Genomic DNA, 21,920 nt, shown 5'->3' on the forward strand with positions numbered 1-21,920 from the left:
TGAGATGAATTCTTATCCAAAATATATGGTTGAGGTGATACAATCTGATAGGTTTTCCATGTGTTTTTGACATATATATATATATATATATATATATATATATATATATATATATATATATATCCACTATAAAGAAACTAGATGTTACTGCCAAAAGAAAAAGAAAATGATTGCATGATGTGAGGTTTTCTGAATGCTCTAGTGCATAAATACAATTTTGGGTGCTTTTGAGGTTTTTTTAGTCTTAAATAAATATATAATTTAGGAATTATGACTAACCTGCTGATATAAATATCATTGTCTTTTCAAGATGCTATTTGTTGCTACAAAAAAGATTAAAAAACTCTCACATGGCAGTTTTGGACTAGGCTTGTTCAATCCACCATTATTTATCAATTTTTTTTGACTTAGTGATTTTTTGATTTTTTTTGAGAGATAGAAAGAGAGAAATCAACGAACGACACATATGACATGGAGAAACGCACTTTGACGACAACTGAAAAAGCAACTTCGTGCTTTTTGGATTTGAGATTCAAAAATATCTATTTGCTTTTATTAAATAATTATAAAATTGAATCAAGGGTATGAATTACGATTGTCAATATATATTTTTTTTCGAATGGAAGTATAAAAATTTTTCGTGGAAATATCATGGCCCTTTAATTAGTATTAATGGGTCCATAAAAACTAATAATTTTTCGTTTTTTATATTTTAGGAAACAAAAATCAAGTTCTTAGTTTGTTTCATCAAATAACGTATTTAGTAGCTAGCGTTTGGAAATTTTTAAACAGAAAAGCTCGAATTGAAAACAAAAATTTTCGTTTAGGAGTATGAGTGTTTAACTTCTAATTTAAATAAAATAATTAAAATTTAAAAATTCCCTTTATGTAGCGTTTGAAAAAAAGTTATTCATAGTTTGAAAGTTTAATCAAACCACAGATTTATCGGCTACTATTTTCCATGTACCTACCGGTTACCAGCCACCGACTACCAACTAGTTTTGTTGAGCACGTTCTATTTGTCTTTTGTTTAATCATAATATGATATCATGTATAGTAAATGACATCAATTTTATTTGCATAGGTAACACAAGTGGCATAAAAGAGCCATCAAAAGAACCAGAGTGTGTGCCCCTCGTTGGAAAGGATGGAAAAACTCGCTTCTGTTGCGATAGTGATACTTTATTACGTATGTGTTATCCTAAATCATGGGACTGTCGAAGGTTGTGCAAAGTTCAAGAATGATCAACATGACTCCAGTACGAAATTCAGTAAAAGTAAAAAAATATGAATGCTAAATACAATAAGAGCAATATAATTTATTATCAACCTCTTGATGTTTTAACTATATAGATGTAATCGCTATTGCTATGAACTCAAATGTTAAGAACATTGTTCGAATGTGAAGTAAAATCAGGAAAAGCAATTGGAATTTGTCACACCCCAAAACCAAGAACGGCGGAAACGTTCTGGGGCGGAGGACGTCATGTTTAATATCAACAACAATGTAAAGTAGTAAACAAGCAACAACATCATCCATTGCATTAATAAAATAATTATTATACAATTGTATTCTGTCAAATTTTGATAAACACTAGAGCATAAATCAAAATGAAAGATAAGTCTTGAATAAGCTTCATCTTCCTTTCTCCTTGCATCGGTACCTGTCTATGATGACCTGAGGATACAAGTAATTTTGAAAGCGAGTATCAGCTATAAAGCTGGTGAGATCATAAGTATTAATGTGTCTTAATTTGTGAAAACTTATAATTTCTAAGACAGGACATTACTTTGAAAGAAAGCTAGTATAAGTATGAAAATGTTTGTAGCTCAACTGTAAATGTTTTGAAAATCCCTAGAAATCCCTATGATTCTTATTAGTAACAAAAGGAGTCTTCTACCAAGACTTAACTGTTCTGCGTGTGTGTGTCTCTTGTAAGAGTAAGTATTTTTCCAAAGTATAACTATCATTATCCAAAAAATATAGTTTGTACAATTTTGTTTAAGTGAGGTTATCACTAACATATGTATTGGAAAAATTAACGTAGTACTAAATTGTAGTTCTAAAAGGGCTACTATTTATCAACAGGTAGTAACTACATTACCGTGCTCCCTATGAAGAATTCACTAAGTGAATGTAATAGGAAAGAAATGGTACTATGGTGTAGTGTCGAACTACAACCGTACCTATTACCTTAAGTCTAGGGTAATACTTCCAAGTACCATAGTATTTGGATATATATGTGTATATATATCAGTACATCGATACTCAACTTGCCTTATTTGAGGGATAAGGTATAATGTGATGTCTAGATCCCAGACTGTTTCGCTCCCCTATCAGAGGGATTTTAGGACCTACCCACGACCCCTGCATGAGTGCAAGCCGTGAGCATCCACATTACTATGATCATGTATACTCGATATACCCATCACAATTGTAGTGTGATTTATCAGTATAGTTAGATCCTGAACTGGTTCTGAGCTATAGCCCCTAGTGACGTCTGTTCTATGTATATGTATATGTATATGTATATGTATATGTATATGTAAGCGTATTCATGTAAGTGTGATCATGTAATTGTACACTGGTGTACTGAAATGTTCTACGTGTGCTAACTGAAATATGTGTTCTCTCTATCTAGCAAGTATTGTCACGTAAGCGTTCTAGTATATCTGTATATGTATAGTTTCTAGTATATATGTATATGTATTGTTTCTAGAAAGTATTGACTCATGAATGAACTGACTCATTGTATGATATCGCGTTCTAGTACTGGTTCTAGTATCTTCCTGAACTATCCATATGGTAGCTTACTAGTGATCTGAGTGGTACGTATGGACGTGGATGTATACCCTTGCTACCCAAGGGCATAGGATGAATTGGAAGGACCTTTTATGACTTTATATGTACACATGATATATAACAAATATTTAAACGACCTTCGGACGAGTATCCGATATCCCACCAGACCACATCTCAAGCGCGAAAAGGAAATAGGGTGGATAGCCTTCCTAAGCCTTTTAAACATTCCTTATATAACTATACATATAGAGGCATGAAATTTTATAATATCAAAGCATAAATAAATTTAGTAACATTTGAAATATAAATATTAGTCTAAAGAAAGATCGACTTGATGTCAATCTATAAAACAATTTGAAGGCATAAGTTTGATAAAACAGTATAAGTACAAAGAACATTTGTTTGAAAACACAGTTGTAAATGAGTTTGAAATATGATGACAGAGTAAGAAGTACAGTGTAATAAGTAGTTGAAAACATATGAAATGTTATAAAAATCTTTTGAAGGAAAACTATTTGGTAAAACAGCTAATGAGTAGCCAAATCTTTTGAATGCTGTATATTAATCACATGTGATTGATGTAATAAGTAATATAATCCAACTTGCTAATCACATGTGATTGACATAATAAGTAGCATGATTCTACTTGTATCCCCCCCCCATAAAACATTTGAAATAGTTTAAAACATTAGTTAAGGGGTATGAACTCACCTGTAGTATGTGACTGGAATTGAACGGCTGGTATCGTACGGAAGGATCGGACAAGTGTTTGGTGTCAAGTGATGACTTAGACACACACAATGATCCAAATTACATATGAAGCCATATGTATATAAATAATTAGTGATTATAACACTAATTATACAAGTAACAACATTTAAGCGCGAGGACAACACTTTTGGTCAAGTGCTAGGAGGCAAATGGGTTGCAATAAAGGAGTGCAATGCCCCTAATGGAAGTTTAAGGTCAAAAGACCATAATCATTAGAGTTTACGGCCCAGGGGAGTAGGCTCCTGGCCGTAAACTCTCAAACAAGCCATGAAATGGAGTTTAGAAGTACTACAACTTTAGAGGGGAATTGTTTCAAGGCTAGGCAAGAGTTTAAGGCACCATATTGACTCCTAAGGGGAGTTTACGGCCCAAAGACCCTTTTCCCTTGGAGTTTATGGCCGTAAACTCCCTTGGGAGGGTTCTTATTGTCTTATCCAGTGTCTAACAATTCTAGGAACAAGTCTAGGCTTCAATACTTGGATTAAGGGAGGTTTAAGGCACTAAATGGGACCATTTGATGGAGTTTACGGCCATAGAACTCTTTGGGCCGTAAACTCCCTCACACATGAGGTCCTAAGAATTTTAACTAGTCCATATCTCCTCTAAGTACTTGCCCTAAAAGTTTCTTGGCCTATGGAAGTGTTTAGGGTGTCCTTTGACCCCATTTAAGGAGTTTACGGCCCAAGAAATACTCTTGGCCGTAAACTCTCAAACACTTATTGTTTTTATGTGTTTTCTAGGTCCTAAACACATTAAGGTACATGCCAAAAATGAATACTAAGCCTTAGGAAGTGTTTAAAGGCATTTTGGAACCTAAAACTTGGAGTTTACGGCCCAAGGAGTTTCTTGGCCGTAAACTCCCTTACAGAAATGATTTCTAAGGGTTTTGATGGCATAAATCATGAGTGTAAAGCTTCTAGGTGTTTGTTCTAAGGCTAGGGATCACAAGGCACTCATTTGTGCCCTTTACTTGGAGTTTACGGCCCAAGAGGTTGTTCCTTGGCCGTAAACTCCTCAAACTACTTGCTTTTGATTTGTTTCTAACCTCCAATGATCATACACTAGGTCCTTAGTTAGTTGCCTAACACGGAAATGGGACTATGTGGCCTTTAGGCTTGATTTTGGAGTTTACTCCCCAAGAACGTTCTTGGGCGGTAAACTCCCGGATCTAGTGTTTTGGACATGTAAACAATGTTATAAAGCATATAACAAGTATTAAAACACATTTAGGGAAGTAGACTCACAATCTGGGATGAAAACCCGAAGATCCGTGAGAGAGTATTTGGCTTTTCTCTAAATGGAAATCAAATAATGAACCAATTTGGTTCAGAATTCTATTTATAGTCCAGAGATTTTTGGCAGAAAATATTTCTATTCTCGGAATGGATTCTAATGACCTAGAGTAATGGATTTACAGTGTTGCACAAAATCCTAATGCACCCACTCTCCTAATAACTCCTTAGGTGTAAAACCCTAAAACTGCCAAACTTACTCCAAAAGTTTGAATTCTCACTGTAACTGCTCTATTTCTATTGGATTGAAATGGTTTGATTTGAATGGAAAATTTCGGGTTGTCACATCATCCCCCTGTTAAAGGGAATTTCGTCCCGAAATTAGAATTTAGGCATGGAAGTATACACGAATGATCGAGACGTGAGGAGGAAACTTCCTAATCGATTGGTTCTAGCGCACTTAAGTGAAGTCGGGCTCTCGGTTGGTATCCCAACGAACCTTCACTAATTGGCGACGGCGTTGCTTCGTCCGCTTGACCTCTCGGTCGAGGGTCACTACGGTTCTAATACGAAGGCGAGGATCTCGACGAGTGGACTTGCAAGAGTCCTAACGGAAAGGTATGGTTTCACGATCGAGATGCGAAGAGTAGAAAGTACGCTACTAAGTTCGCGGAGTAGGTCTAGTTTGCGCTAGGCACAGGACAGATTCTGATAAGAATCCCGGAGGTCCTGTCCAAATTGGGATTTAGCTTTTCATGCTTTACGAAGCGTATTAAGCCATTCCCAGAGTGAGTTTATCCGAAAGAACTTTGGTCACTCACTCGGAAACTCAAAGGTTCCTTTTCTTGCGTAATTCCCCAGTCAAAGGCCATCCTTTGCTGGGTCAAAGTCGTACGAGTATCTGAAGCTTGCGAGGAGTTCTGAGTGAACTAAGGCGGTAGGTCGGTAAGACCTAACATTTGGCGAAAGCTGTCGGCTTCTCTGGTGTCGATGAATACTCAATGTTTTTGGCAAACTGAAAGAGTACCCAAAATTTCTCACATTACTAACAGTGTGTCCTAGAAATTTAACTCTTCCATTTCAAAACTCAAGCCTATAGAACTTCGCTATAAGTTCCACTGTAGGAAATGTTTTCATCGGTTCTCTTCTTACTACGAGGGTAGATAAGTAAGTCATTTCATGGAGAGACGACGAATCGATCCTAAGTAAGAAAGACGTAACCCTATTCATTTAGCTCATGAAAAACATGAGTGTACTAGTCCTATCCGAAAGGTATCACTACGGACTCGAGGCGTCCACATCGAATTCGGAAGATAGTCTCCCAGACATCCTTCCCTAACACATCAAACGGGTGATATTCGGATCTTAGGTCCATTTCTGGAAGTAGTTCTTTCCTTACGTGTGCTCAACCATTTTGTCTATGTGAGGCAGAGATAACGATTGCTATAAAAATCTTGACGGATTCCTCGATAACCGAGGCACATACGATGCGATCCATCGATCTCTGGAAGAATCTGACCGGGGTTCTCTAGGGTGAGAAACCTAGTCGTCTAATTCTATTTCTGTGTGGTTCGCCAAGTTGTTCGTATTGTTCTTGCATCTCCGTGGGTGTTTAAACTATAGGGTGATCTGTTTTCGAGAGTCGTACTAGGTTCTAAGTTTATTCCCATGACGATGTGATTACTCGCATACTTAGGCAGTTTCTCCGTCCTGAAGTCCATTTTAGAATTCATACAGGGTTTCACGATCACAATTTCGTGTATACGAGTCGTATATAATTAAGATTGAAAAGATAGTCGAATAACTGATTCTTCCTTACCCTCACATCCCAAGGAGGAAATGAGTTAAGGCAGAATCATCAATTCTAAACCTGTAGAACCTTGATTATATAACACTCTGATGTATACTTTCCTTAGTGATAGATCATCTGCATGAATCCCTGTATTGAACTTTGACGTACTGCACGAGTGGCACTTCGGGGATTTCTTTCGGAAAGAAATTAACTAAGAGGTACTCCGGGAATGAGTACTTCGGCGTTCGGTTATGACGGCTTCGCTGGAAAAGTGATCTAGAAGATAGGGACGTACGTATGAAGCTGTTTTCGTGAGGATCAAATTTTAAATCGAGTCGTATGATAATGTCGGAATCATACAGAAATTTTTAAAGACATTAGAATTAACATAAGACGGTTACAGACAAAACGCAACTATGCAACCATGAACAGAGTTACAGTACTTTAGATTTACCACCAGACTATTGCTGCGAATAAGATATACTACAAAAGACAAGTATACGCAGCACGAGAATTCCTATACAGACAGGATCTCGCAAAAGGTAAGACTCTAGTTGCACTGGTCCTAGATAGTTTATAAGTCTGTTACAACGAAAACGCCTTAAATGCATTAACGTGGTTCCTGAGCAGGCTCTCCTGCGGCTGTGATCCTGAGAATCTTCCCATTTGCGCCAGAATTCTGCGTTAGCGGGCAATCCCTCTTGAAGTGCCCTGTCTCACCACATTGGTGACATGACTGGCTAGTACTAGCTTTGGTGACGGGATTTCGGTGCTTAGCTAGTGTTATGTGGACACGAGTGCCTTCCTCGTTACTCCACCTCGAAAATTGCTTCTTGAATCGTTCTGCGCTATAACTCAACTTGTGCGCAGGGTTAGTCTCGATGAAAGGGACTTGAGTGACAGGTCGTTCCGGTGCTCCACAGTCACGAGCATGATGCCCTATGTTCAGGCAATTGCAACATTGCATCTCATGGCAAGTCCCATGATGATGGAAATTACACTTCTCACACTTAGGGAGTTTTCCCTCATATGACCTGCGCGGTATGGGAACAGCAGGGGTTTCCACTTGCTGTTGTGGTATAGCCAGCTTTTGGGCTCTCTTGCGTTCCTTTCGGGCTTGACGCTTTCGTTTCTTGTTCTTTGCTTTCTGACTTTGTGAGCCCGGAACTGTTACTGCTGGGTGACTTCCTGGATGGATATCACGATTGGGAACTTCATTTCCGTCAGCAGCATTGACCGTGTTGATAGCGCTACGGTGCGTCATGACCGCGGTTACTGCAGCCACTACGGCAGCTGTAAATACCGTTTGAAAGGTAGCGGCGTCCATCGGAAAAGTAGAGGTCTCGTTGCTTGGCTGGTTGTTTCCGGATGACGACATGATTCTGTAACACGAAAGAGTAAAGATTTGTGAGCGATTTTGGTTGACCTTGATGTACTTAGATTGTTCATGACAAGAGTAAGTGTATGGTCTCGAAAGTTCGACCTACATCCCTATGATGCAGTCCTGGTTAAAGAATGAAAGTATGTTCGCGAAGGCTTGATCTACATCCCTATGATGCAGTCCTAGTACGGAATGGGAGTATGTTCGTAGAATGGTCTCAAGACGTCTGTCGTTCGAACTGAGGTATCGTGGGTTGGTGAATAACAAGATCCAACCACTGAAAGAGACTTGGAAGTGTCTCTTGGAATAACTCATCACAGTCCAATGACTTGACTAAGGTATGATTCAGGTAGACTCCAATGAAAGTATGATAAAAGTAATTGGATGAAGAATGACTCAAAAGTTAGCCGGCTGTCAATACCTTGGATATCCACGATGTAAAGATTCAAGAAAATGACCTTGTAAAGGTCTTACATCATATCCACAGAAGATAGTTCCCGACAGCATAAAGACCTAACTAAAGTACTTACGGAACAAGATAATTTCATAGAAAATGCCACATCGGCTATAGACAGAAAAACATGATTTCCTTTTATAAGGGAAAATAAAGTAAAGCGTCTACTACGGCGACGGTCATCCCTCTGGTGAACTCTTAGTTCAACCAATTGACGTTCCACGTCAAGTAGGTGTCTTTCGCACACCATCTGGCGTACTTGGAGCTCTTTGACTTCGGCTCGTGATTCAACCAGTGTTTGCAACAGGGTTTCATGGTTTCTCTCTGATCTCTCGTGAGCATCCTCTAGATGAATGGTGTGGAGGGTATGCATCCTAGCATAGGCGACTTCTTCTGAAATTTGATGTAGGGCCGTCCTGCCGTGAATCTCATTTCTGGCCTCTCTGCGGACCAAGATTGGCAAGACTATATCTGCTAAGCCCTCATTGCTCAAGTCGTAGAAGCTTCGGTCGCCGTCAAATAGCATAAACTAATCTCGTCATTGGCTCCTTGTTTCTAAGCATTCCACTCACTCATGGTCAGGCCATGAAAAGCCGGAAGAGGGTTAGGAATTGAAACGGAAGCTGCTCGAGGTAGGTTCTCAACCTCTGGCTCGGGGTTAGTATCATACGAAAGGTCTTTGTCATGGTGATCATCCAAGGGGATAGGATGATCATTCTCTGGTTCTTCTCCAAACCAACCAGCTATGACTTCATTCGGAAGATACTGGTTGTCAAGGGGATGGAGTCCAGTTATGATTTCTATGCGAGAATTTAGGGTAAGAAGATAATTATTAGACGAACTATCTAGATAATTATTTAGGAAACCTTTATTAGTTACATCGCTATTTGTGAAGTGCATACCAGCTATGTGTAATCTAAACAGGATAGACCTTCGAATAAGTGACCTTAATTTCTTATTCACACAAAATAGGGGTAAGGCAAAATTATCACAGATTCTGAGTCTATAACATCCTAATTACATGTAGCCTCAGTGTATCCACTTAGCAACTATTCGATCTAGTAATGAAGATCCCATTTTAAGTCTCAAGTATAAAGTACTTATAGTAACACCAAATACTCCTATAGTATTTTAAATTTATTGTTATGTTCTATTGTTCTCATTGTGGTAGGGTTGGTAAGATTCTAGCATTGTTGCAACCACCCACTTAAACTTAGGCACATGCTAGTCAACCCTCGGATAATATAGGCGATCAGGCTATATCTTCCCATTTTTGACCATATGTCTCTAAGCCCACTTGTGTTGCCCAACAATCGTAATTCTTTTGTACTGTCCTAATGACATTGATTTTAGTATGAATGCAGCACGTATACTTACTTAAATATTTTACTATTTAAAGTATAAACTCTTGGTCAGAGTATTTTTAATCCCTTATGTATTTATAGTTAGTATATCTTTTATGGGTTGATATACTTAATTCACTATAAACAATGCTCTGATACCAATCTGTCACACCCCAAAACCAAGAACGGCGGAAACGTTCTGGGGCGGAGGACGTCATGTTTAATATCAACAACAATGTAAAGTAGTAAACAAGCAACAACATCATCCATTGCATTAATAAAATAATTATTATACAATTGTATTCTGTCAAATTTTGATAAACACTAGAGCATAAATCAAAATGAAAGATAAGTCTTGAATAAGCTTCATCTTCCTTTCTCCTTGCATCGGTACCTGTCTATGATGACTTGAGGATACAAGTAATTTTGAAAGCGAGTATCAGCTATAAAGCTGGTGAGATCATAAGTATTAATGTGTCTTAATTTGTGAAAACTTATAATTTCTAAGACATGACATTACTTTGAAAGAAAGATAGTATAAGTATGAAAATGTTTGTAGCTCAACTGTAAATGTTTTGAAAATCCCTAGAAATCCCTATGATTCTTATTAGTAACAAAAGGAGTCTTCTACCAAGACTTAACTGTTCTGCGTGTGTGTGTCTCTTGTAAGAGTAAGTATTTTTCCAAAGTATAACTATCATTATCCAAAAAATATAGTTTGTACAATTTTGTTTAAGTGAGGTTATCACTAACATATGTATTGGAAAAATTAACATAGTACTAAATTGTAGTTCTAAAAGGGCTACTATTTATCAACAGGTAGTAACTACATTACCGTGCTCCCTATGAAGAATTCACTAAGTGAATGTAATAGGAAAGAAATGGTACTATGGTGTAGTGTCGAACTACAACCGTACCTATTACCTTAAGTCTAGGGTAATACTTCCAAGTACCATAGTATTTGGATATATATGTGTATATATATCAGTACATCGATACTCAACTTGCCTTATTTGAGGGATAAGGTATAATGTGATGTCTAGATCCCAGAATGTTTCGCTCCCCTATCAGAGGGATTTTAGGACCTACCCACGACCCCTGCATGAGTGCAAGCCGTGAGCATCCACATTACTATGATCATGTATACTCGATATACCCATCACAATTGTAGTGTGATTTATTAGTATAGTTAGATCCTGAACTGGTTCTGAGCTATAGCCCCTAGTGACGTCTGTTCTATGTATATGTATATGTATATGTAAGCGTATTCATGTAAGTGTGATCATGTAATTGTACACTGGTGTACTGAAATGTTCTACGTGTGCTAACTGAAATATGTGTTCTCTCTATCTAGCAAGTATTGTCACGTAAGCGTTCTAGTATATCTGTATATGTATAGTTTCTAGTATATCTGTATATGTATTGTTTCTAGAAAGTATTGACTCATGAATGAACTGACTCATTGTATGATATGGCGTTCTAGTACTGGTTCTAGTATCTTCCTGAACTACCCATATGGTAGCTTACTAGTGATCTGAGTGGTACGTATGGACGTGGATGTATACCCTTGCTACCCAAGGGCATAGGATGAATTGGAAGGACCTTTTATGACTTTATATGTACACATGATATATAACAAATATTTAAACGACCTTCGGACGAGTATCCGATATCCCACCAGACCACATCTCAAGCGCGAAAAGGAAATAGGGTGGATAGCCTTCCTAAGCCTTTTAAACATTCCTTATATAACTATACATATAGAGGCATGAAATTTTATAATATCAAAGCATAAATAAATTTAGTAACATTTGAAATATAAATATTAGTCTAAAGAAAGATCGACTTGATGTCAATCTATAAAACAATTTGAAGGCATAAGTTTGATAAAACAGTATAAGTACAAAGAACATTTGTTTGAAAACACAGTTGTAAATGAGTTTGAAATATGATGACAGAGTAAGAAGTACAGTGTAATAAGTAGTTGAAAACATATGAAATGTTATAAAAATCTTTTGAAGGAAAACTATTTGGTAAAACAGCTAATGAGTAGCCAAATCTTTTGAATGCTGTATATTAATCACATGTGATTGATGTAATAAGTAATATAATCCAACTTGCTAATCACATGTGATTGACATAATAAGTAGCATGATTCTACTTGTATCCTCCCCCCATAAAACATTTGAAATAGTTTAAAACATTAGTTAAGGGGTATGAACTCACCTGTAGTATGTGACTGGAATTGAACGGCTGGTATCGTACGGAAGGATCGGACAAGTGTTTGGTGTCAAGTGATGACTTAGACACACACAATGATCCTAATTACATATGAAGCCATATGTATATAAATAATTAGTGATTATAACACTAATTATACAAGTAACAACATTTAAGCGCGAGGACAACACTTTTGGTCAAGTGCTAGGAGGCAAATGGGTTGCAATAAAGGAGTGCAATGCCCCTAATGGAAGTTTAAGGTCAAAAGACCATAATCATTAGAGTTTACGGCCCAGGGGAGTAGGCTCCTGGCCGTAAACTCTCAAACAAGCCATGAAATGGAGTTTAGAAGTACTACAACTTTAGAGGGGAATTGTTTCAAGGCTAGGCAAGAGTTTAAGGCACCATATTGACTCCTAAGGGGAGTTTACGGCCCAAAGACCCTTTTCCCTTGGAGTTTACGGCCGTAAACTCCCTTGGGAGGGTTCTTATTGTCTTATCCAGTGTCTAACAATTCTAGGAACAAGTCTAGGCTTCAATACTTGGATTAAGGGAGGTTTAAGGCACTAAATGGGACCATTTGATGGAGTTTACGGCCATAGAACTCTTTGGGCCGTAAACTCCCTCACACATGAGGTCCTAAGAATTTTAACTAGTCCATATCTCCTCTAAGTACTTGCCCTAAAAGTTTCTTGGCCTATGGAAGTGTTTAGGGTGTCCTTTGACCCCATTTAAGGAGTTTACGGCCCAAGAAATACTCTTGGCCGTAAACTCTCAAACACTTATTGTTTTTATGTGTTTTCTAGGTCCTAAACACATTAAGGTACATGCCAAAAATGAATACTAAGCCTTAGGAAGTGTTTAAAGGCATTTTGGAACCTAAAACTTGGAGTTTACGGCCCACGGAGTTTCTTGGCCGTAAACTCCCTTACAGAAATGATTTCTAAGGGTTTTGATGGCATAAATCATGAGTGTAAAGCTTCTAGGTGTTTGTTCTAAGGCTAGGGATCACAAGGCACTCATTTGTGCCCTTTACTTGGAGTTTACGGCCCAAGAGGTTGTTCCTTGGCCGTAAACTCCTCAAACTACTTGCTTTTGATTTGTTTCTAGCCTCCAATGATCATACACTAGGTCCTTAGTTAGTTGCCTAACACGGAAATGGGACTATGTGGCCTTTAGGCTTGATTTTGGAGTTTACTCCCCAAGAACGTTCTTGGGCGGTAAACTCCCGGATCTAGTGTTTTGGACATGTAAACAATGTTATAAAGCATATAACAAGTATTAAAACACATTTAGGGAAGTAGACTCACAATCTGGGATGAAAACCCGAAGATCCGTGAGAGAGTATTTGGCTTTTCTCTAAATGGAAATCAAATAATGAACCAATTTGGTTCAGAATTCTATTTATAGTCCAGAGATTTTTGGCAGAAAATATTTCTATTCTCGGAATGGATTCTAATGACCTAGAGTAATGGATTTACAGTGTTGCACAAAATCCTAATGCACCCACTCTCCTAATAACTCCTTAGGTGTAAAACCCTAAAACTGCCAAACTTACTCCAAAAGTTTGAATTCTCACTGTAACTGCTCTACTTCTATTGGATTGAAATGGTTTGATTTGAATGGAAAATTTCGGGTTGTCACAGAATTATACATACATAATAACCTACATACGTATTTACATAGGATTGGAACTAATAACTTATATATAAACAACTTGCTATATAGTAAACTACGTGTAAGACTATAAGGTCAAACCAATTAACAAAATTGTTTATTTGGTCAAAGAAATTAAATAAATTAGTTACTTAATATTTTGAATAAAATTCTATATTTAAATAAATCATATATTAATTAAGGTAATTAATATGGTTGGATTACATTATCGATTGGTTGAAAAAGTCATTAGAAGCCTTGCCCAATATTAACATCTAGTTCCCAAGTTTAAACAAAGAAAAGAAAAGAAGAGGAGAAAAAGCTAAGGAGAGAAAAGAAGAAAAAGGAAAATAACAGAAAAGAAAAGAAGAGTTTCTTTTGTGTTCCCGAGTTGTAGAGAATTGGAAGGAAAATTAATTATTTTGTTCTTTCTTCTCTATAAATTCACTTACCCCACTTCCTTCCATTTTCTTCCTTTAATGAAACCCGAGAACATCAATTTCTTTTACTTTCTTCTCATTTCCCCTCATTTTCTTTCTTTCCTTCATTAAGTTGAACTCGGGAATGTGGTGTATGTGAATTGGAAGGGAAGATTATGACCAATAAGAAAAATGAAGGAAGATACCACGAAAGCCTAATTCTTCCCTCACTGTCAAGATTAGCTACCCATTTCTCTCCCCTTTAACGGTCGACCAACACAATGACCAAAAGAAGGTCACGTAGACTTTGTTCAAGTTGATTGTTTAGCAGCTACCATTAATTAGATCATATGGATAGCCATAGTAGCAATCATTTTGATTTTTATTTCCAACATTAAACAACCGAGGTTTCAAAATTATATTTATTAGAACACATTATGGTTGTGTTTTAGTTGATCTGATTTGTCTAAGTAAATACGTGCTTCTGATTTACAAAATTTTGAAATCATTTTTTTTTGAGTAAATTACACAAATCATCTATCATCTAGGTGTGAAAATGCTGGTTTAGTCCTTATTTTTAAAAATTAACTTGGACTGTCCCTCGTTTGGTTTAAACTTTAATGTTTCATCCCTAAAAGACAATTTTGTTGCTGTTTTAGTCCATAGCATACCTGAAATGTGTTGGATTAGTGTCTAAGCCCGTAACTATATTTTGTATGTACTTGACCCGGTTGTGCATGATCCTTTTGGGTTGCCTTCTCCAAAGAAACTTGACAAGGTAATTTAAGGAGAGAGAGAGAGAGAGAATTATGGTTTATTTATATATTATAAGAATAATATATTAAAGGGTAAATCATATTCATTTCTTAGATCTTGATTTTGGACCATTTTCTACATTTTCTAAGCCCTAGTGAGGATGTATTCGGGATTGAGTATAAGAAGTGAGTTTCTGCTTCAGATCTAGGGCTATTGGGGGTCTTTATGGCTTAAAGGTTCCCACTTTGTTGCCATAAACACCCAATGCATCTTGTAGACTATATTTTATGGCTTTTTGAGCCAAAGACGCCATGCATGTGCACAAAGTTTGATGCTTTACATGTAAAATGGGCACTAGGAGGCCAGATTTATCGTTTTGATGTGTTAAGACCCATTCAAATCAACTGTATAGTAATGGTCAAGGATGGAATCGGCGATTCGTTCTTAGGACTCGGCGAGTCAGGGTGTATTGACCACCAAATCCTTTCTGTTGATGGACCAGATGATAGGAGGAAAGGTCCCTAAGTTGTTTAACCTCGTAAGGGTCCTGGAAATCATGGGACTCGACGAGTGTTTGAGCAAATTCGACAAGTCCAAGGAAATCTCCCAATATTTGAAGATGGACTCGACGAGTTGTTCATAAAACTCGGTGAGTCAAAGACTGGACACCTTCCTATGATGGAGATGAACTCGGCGAGTCGGGTGAAGATGGTCCTGATGGTATGATTGAAGGAGACCCCGTCGAGTTCTTGCTTGACTCGACGAGTAGAGTTAGGGATCGTATTGGGTTAGAGGAGTATGGACTTGACGAGTTGGTAGACCAACTCGGCAAGTCAGGTCAACTGGATGTTGACTTTGACCAAAGTTGACTTTGACTTAATTGAGTTGACCATGGTTAGGGTTGCATATTCAAATTGATAACTTAGAAGGGTTGTCGTGTAGGGATTGAGGAGTCAAGGAGAGTCGATTTGCATGTCGAGGATACTTCGGACACTACACGACATACAGGTGAGTTACCTTTCAGTAGAAGTGGGTCTAAGGCACCAAGGCCGACCCACTAGTAGTTGTTTAGTTGAGATAATTGTCTGGTTTGCTAGTGCTTGATATGTGTGTATGCTAGTATGCTATGTTATGTGAGATAATATCAGTAGCAGGGGACTAGCCCCTGATTCGGTCGCTAGCACCAATGGGTAGGTCAGACACCCCAGATATGTCTGACAGCATAATTATGATATGTTATTATGTGATAGCGGTAGGGGTGAAATAGACCTCGTGTTCGGTTGAGATAGACCGGAGGGTAGATCGGCACCCCAGAATAACCTGACATGGGTAGGTCAGCACCCCAGAATGGCTTGACATGGGTAGGTCAGCACCCCAGAAAAGCTTGACATGGGTTGGTCGGGCGCCCCAGAATTGCCCGACAATATGTATGTTGATTAGTATGTGGTATGATGGGGGAACTCACAAAGCTTTGTGCTTACAATTTCAGTTTTGGATTCAGGTACCTCTTCGTCGAAAGGGAAGGAGTCGGCTGTGTAGCAACGCATCACACACACATGGTTTCCACATGGAGTTTTCTGGGATTGTACTCTGATTTTTATTACTTCTCACAATACGGTTTTGAAACACGACATTATGGTTTTTATAATTTGATGTAATATTGTCAAGGTTTTGGTAAACTTTTTTATGAATTACTAAATTAAAAATGAAATTTTTGGCCTCGAAAATTGGGGTGTTACAGATTATGTATTGTAGATCCAGTTATCCGTCTCTCATTTCTTGATATTTGATTTTAGAATTTCTTAATCAATCCAAAAGAATTGACCCATAATCGAACATAGAAATCAAATCCGAAATTATCGAAGATGCAAATCAAACCCACAATCTTCATACAATCGACCACCACCATAATCAGTCCTCCATCACAAACCTCATGAGACAATCTTCATCTAATGTTTATGAAAACCTGTAAAGATCGAGTTTTCCGAAAATGGTTCGGGAAAAAACCTGCAAAAACAGAAATCACCCACTTGTCGATTTCTTCCAACCAATTTCTTCATATTGATGTTCAAGATCTTCTATCAAGTCGACTTAAAGATTTAGGTTTCTTGAGTTGTCTTCACATATCTGATATTTTGTAGCACTTTTACAAGTCCTTAATAAGAGGATTTTATTCTGATATGGATCGGATCGTATAACATCCTAACGACGATGGTAGAATCATCGTCAATTCTCAAGTCTTCAACTTTAGTTGCATTTGCATGTTGTAAAGTAGAGATGTTGTAGAGTAAAAGATAATAATAGTGAAAGCCTTTCAACTCCATTGATGCCTTCATCTTCATGTTGTCGGTAAACTGCAAGAAAAGGGGGCTAAAAAAAGGGGCTACAGAGAAAGGAATTGAAAGGTGGAACGATGAGGATAATGTATAAAGGGGTCTGGGCCTACTTCTATTTTGTATTTAATAAAACTCAGAAATAATAATAGATAAATTAGCATAAATAAAAGTAAATGAAAAAAATAAATTGGTAAGGATAATAGAGTCATTTCATGTTGATAGGGATGAAACATGCAAATTTTAAACAAATGAGGGATAGTTTGAGTTAATTTTTGAAAATAGGAACTGAACATGTATTTTGACAACTACATGAGGGACGATTCGTGTAACTTACTCTTTTTTTGTAACACTTTGTTTCGTTTAATTGTTTATACATTCGATTAAACTCGAACCGATTAAACTCGAACGGTGGTATCAAAGCAACATTTAGAAATTAATATAACTAAATTAACGTATATCGGTTGCATGTTTTCCGTATTATTGAAAATGGATCACAATTCTTTAATTGTTGAATTTTTAAGCTTCACTTTTTAATGATTCTTATACAATTTTATTATAGAAAATATCATTTGTATTATATTACAGGAATAGATGAATTTACAAAAACTTTTCATTATGAATGAATGTGTTACCCAAGCTCAAGTTGTTTGTGTTTAAGTGTTCTTAATTGTTTATCATTAAAATCATAACGGTTTGAGTTAACGACTTTACAAAAGTGTTTGTAATCGATTAGGAAATGTAATCTCAATTTTGTGTGATTTTGTAAATATAAATTACAACATGAAATGAAAGACAAAAACCCTACCAACTTTAAAACAAGTTTAAGCAAACCTACAAGCATGTCACCCTCAGCCCATCCTAAGTCCGTGAGCTGTGATGGTGAGGAATAGGGATGATGCATATAAAGGTGACAATTTATCTACTATATGTTGCTAGTAGCACACAGTGTAATCCAATAAATTTCCCACAAACATTTTTGAGGCAATAATTTATTCTACGTCTAGACTTTCTGAAATTGTTGCATTTTTTATTATATTAATCATTTTACGATGGTTCAATAAATAATTATCTATATTTAGGATCGGGTTGCGAAGATGTATTTTATTTTATTATATAATAACATTTATGATGTTTTTATTTATTTTATTATTTTTCATTAAAGTAATTAAATAGGATATGTATTTATTTTATTATATATTAACAATGTGATGCTTTTATTTATTTTAATAACTATTAAATAACAAATTAAATTTTAAATTGTGTTATAAGATAAAATGGTTTACTTAAAATTTGAAATCAAATTGATTTAGTATATAACAAGTTAGGGCTAAAGATCACTTCGCAAACAATGTGTCTAACAAAGAGGTCTTTGATTCTATCTTAAGCATATACTAATTTTCCGTTCAAAAAAATTGATTTAATATTGTTTTAAATTAAACATGCTATCACAAATATATTGTATGCGTATAATTTAAGACAAACAAAATTTTGTGACACTGTGAGACCAAATGTTTTTAGTGAAATATTCTAATATTCTATTGCTCGTAAAAAGAGAATATGCAATATATTCTAACATTATATGTTTTGAAATATTTCAATGTAAAATATTATAAGTAATTGTTTTAAAATATTAGAATATTATATATATTTAATTTTTTATGAATACTAGAATATTAGAATATTTAACTACAAAAAATGGTTTTAACGGTCTCACAAAATTAGGCCGTCTCACATGAATGTAACCCTATATATATATATATATATATATATATATATATATATATATATATATATATATATATATATATATATATATAAATGAATCATTTTCCTTTCACCACATTTATTTGAAACACTCATTCATTGCTGATGGGTTTTGGTCATAAGACATCCAATTCTAGTCCCTTTTCCCTCTAAATGCGCTCGACATTTGGAAAATTTTAGAATGGTCAAACATTAAAGCATTTGCAATCGATCCTATACCCGAAGCGTATGGGACACGACGCATAATGTTTTATTTGCTATGTTCTCAAAATTCGAATTGTGAAGAGGGATGCAGTAATCATAATCGAAATTTTAAGAACACACTATGTACCTTTGACTAAATTTTATTAACATTCCACAACCTAAGCCTTTAGATATGAAATGAAGCATAATATTCTCTCCCTTAATTATAGCAAAACAATTCTTCAACTATTGCGACTTTGCAAAGTATGACTCTTGTTTTCTATAATTAATATTGCTAACCTTGCAATACTTTTCTTAATAATCATACAATCATAACTTTTATGCTCCCACTATCATGATGATTATTATAAAACATAACACTTATGCTCCCACTAGCTTTGACATGTATTTATGAACATCTTAACTTTCAGAAAAGCAATACCTATTGAATTTCTTAAGTCCATGTTTCTAATACTTAATGCTTTGATAATCTCTTAGATCTCTTAGGTAAATGGGTTTTGGTCATAAGACATCCTATGTGCTCATACAAACCCTAATGCTTGGATCTAGGTTTCTCTATTGTACATGCTTTGAATCCAAGACTATAAACCCTTATTCTAGCATATGGAAATCAATATTAACATATAATTAGGTTTAAGATATTACCTTGATTGTTATGTAGCAATAACAATCCCAATTCCTCCTTTGAATTGACTTTGGAAGGCTTAGAGTCACAAGTGTCACTCCTCTAATGGTTCACAAACACCATAAGCAAGAGGATGAAGAGGAGAGAGGATGGAGGCTGCCCAAAATGTGTTCTAACCCTAGAAGAAGTCTTAGCCACGTTTTTGGGTCATAAGGGTCTTATATATAGTAAGGCTATTAGGGTTATCTAACAAGGAAACCCTAATTTGGATGCTTAAGCTCTAAGCAACCCATGAGCCCTTTCCTTAAGGCCTTGGACGATTTCATATGGGCTTCCCCCATAGAATTCGTCCACCTTATAATAAAAGGCAATCCATGGCCCAAATTGCAATTATCTTATAATTACAATTCCAGTCCCTTAAGTTTAATTAATCTCTTTTAGTCACAAAACTAATTACCAATTAATTATTGACTAATATTAATTAAACAATATGATTTCTCCTTTAATATATTACTCTCATAATATATTAATAAATCATATTTAATCCTTTCTCCCACTTGGATAAGTCTAGTAACTATATTCACAAATACAATTCGGTTTGCAATCGTAGCTCTCAAAGACGCTGTCAACTCTGATCTAATCAATTTTGTCCTTTAGATAAGGGAACGTACAATCCTCTGTAAGATATCATGCTGACAATCCTATGGAATGGTTAGTCAAGCATTTAGGTTTCTCGATCTCTGATTTATTCGACATAGAACTTAATCGAACACATCAATTCAGTTCTGACCTGGCCCGGCACATAAGTCAAATCAAATCATCGAGCGGCCGAGATATCGCTTTTACCTTCTTAGATAAAAGTTACAGATAAACCTCGACTTATATGCATTTACTTATTCATTAACCAACTATACACAACAATACGTTTTATAACACCGAGTTACTGATGCGTTTTCGTATTATCAATGTACAATCAATTAACAAATAACAAATCATATATCTAGGTTTTAAGACCATATGATATTATCGTCTTGCGATCACCTTTTATATCGTATTCCATAAGGTGATTCCAGCAAGCACGGGTTTATTCCAATGCTCAAAACTAGTTCATAAGCACTCATGAACGCTGCAATAATCCTTTGCTATGTCTAACACCATTTAGACATTCTACACACCAATTCATGACAATCTTCATTCATATCTACTCCCAACATATGAACGATTGTGGACCATTTGAACAATTTCTATTATTCTTAATAATCTTAATTATTCTGGAAGTCAAAACATGCAAAATGAAACAATAGCTAAACAATTAACATAAGATAGTAACATTACTCATAAATAAAACTCCTTTATTTAATCATCAAATGTCAATTACATTTATCTATTACATGTTTCTAATACTATCTAATCTATGCTAATATCATCCTTCAGCCCAATACTCCTAGCATGCTGCAAGTGCTTAACCCTACTCAGTCCCTTCGTAAGCGGATCTGCTGGGTTATCTTCTGATGATATCCTCTTCACTACGAGTTGTCCTTCTTCTACACGATGTCTAATGAAGTGATACTTTCTGTCGATATGTCTTGATCTACCATGATCCCTCGGTTCCTTGGTCAAGGCAACCGCGCCTTCATTATCACAGAAAATCTCCATTGGCTCCTTTATGGCAGGTACAACTCCAAGATCACCGATGAAGTTCTTTAGCCATATTGCCTGCTTCGACGCTTCGCTCGCTGCAATGTACTCTGATTCGCACGTTGAATCAGCTACGGTTTCCTGTTTGGAACTCTTCCATGTCACTGCTCCTCCATTTAGGGTAAAGACCCAGCCCGACTGCGAACAGTAGTTGTCCCTGTCGGTTTGAAAACTGGCGTCACTATACCCTCGCACCTTCAAGTCATCACTCCCTCCGAGGACTAAGAACCATTCCTTCGTCCTCCGAAGGTACTTAAGGATGTTTTTCACCGCAATCCAATGTGCTTTGCCAGGATTCCCTTGATATCTGCTAACCATGCTCAAAGCGAAGGCTACATCAGGGCGAGTACAAGTCATAGCGTACATGATTGAGCCAACTGCGGAAGCGTATGATACTCGGCTCATTTCTGCTATTTCAGCTTCGGTACTCGGACTTTGAGTCTTACTCAATTTGGCATTACTTTGT

The sequence above is a fragment of the Lactuca sativa genome, chromosome 2, assembly GCF_002870075.4.
Source record: "Lactuca sativa cultivar Salinas chromosome 2, Lsat_Salinas_v11, whole genome shotgun sequence".
NCBI classification, from domain to species: Eukaryota; Viridiplantae; Streptophyta; class Magnoliopsida; order Asterales; family Asteraceae; genus Lactuca; species Lactuca sativa.